Here is a 1,219-nt window from a genome sequence, read left to right as displayed (position 1 = left end):
AATAGGCCAGGCTCAGTGGCTCGCCTGTAATCCTAGCACTCTGGGAGGCTGAGGCGGAGGGTTGCTTGAGTTCAGGAGTTAGAGACCAGCCTGAGCAAAAGCGAGACCCCTTCTCAACTAAAAACAGAAAAAATTAGCCGGGCATGGTGGCACACACCTGTAGTCCCAGCTACTCAGGAGGATCGCTTGAGCCCAGGAGTTGAGTTTGCTGTGAGCTAGGCTGATGCCATGGCACAAAACTATAGATTAGGAGAAAACATTTGCAAATCATACATTTGAAAAAAAATCATACATCTGATAATGGACTTGTGTCCAGAATATAGAAAAAACCTCTCACAACTCAATAAGAAGATAAACAACCCAATTTAAAAATGGGCAAAAGATGTGAAAAAACATTTTCCCAAAGAAGAGATACGAATGGCTTAATATGTACATGAAAAGTTGCTCACCATCCATTAGTCATTAGGGAAATGCGAATTAAAATCACACCCACTAGAATGGCTATAGTAAAAAAAAAAAAAAAGAGAGAGAGACAATTGCAAGTGTTGGTGAGAATGTGGGGAAACTGGAGCCTTCATACACTGCTAGTGGGAATGTCAAATGGTACAGCCATTTTGGTAAACAGTTTAAATGTTTCTCAAAATGTTAAACATACATTTACCATAGGACTCAGCAATTGTACTAGATATTTATCAAAAGAAATGAAAACATGTTGTCATAAAAACTTATACACAAATATTCATTAGCAGCATTATTCACAATAGCCAAAAAGTGGAAACAATCCAAATATCTATCAACTGGTAAATGGATCAACAAAATGTGATAAGAAATCATATTCAGCGATAAAAAGGAATGAACTAAGAGTGGGATTGGAATGTTCCTAACACAAAGAAATGATAAATACTTGAGGTGATGGATATCCCAATTACCCTGATTTGATTACACATTGTATGTCTGTATCAAAACATCACATGTACCCCACAAATATATAAAACTATTATATACCTACAATAATTAAAAATAAAACATTAAAAAAGGAAGGAACTGATAAATACTACAACATGGATGAACCTCAAAACCATTACGCTAAGTGAAAGAAGCCAGACACAAAAGACCATATAAGATTTCATTTAAATGAAATGTCCAGAAAAGGCAAATCTTTAGAGGCAGAAAGTCCATTCGTAGTTGCTCAGGGCTGGAGATTGGAGCAGGATTTATT

Source organism: Eulemur rufifrons, chromosome 30, assembly GCF_041146395.1.
Source record: "Eulemur rufifrons isolate Redbay chromosome 30, OSU_ERuf_1, whole genome shotgun sequence".
Lineage (NCBI taxonomy): Eukaryota > Metazoa > Chordata > Mammalia > Primates > Lemuridae > Eulemur > Eulemur rufifrons.
Note: the sequence above shows the minus strand (reverse complement) of the source record.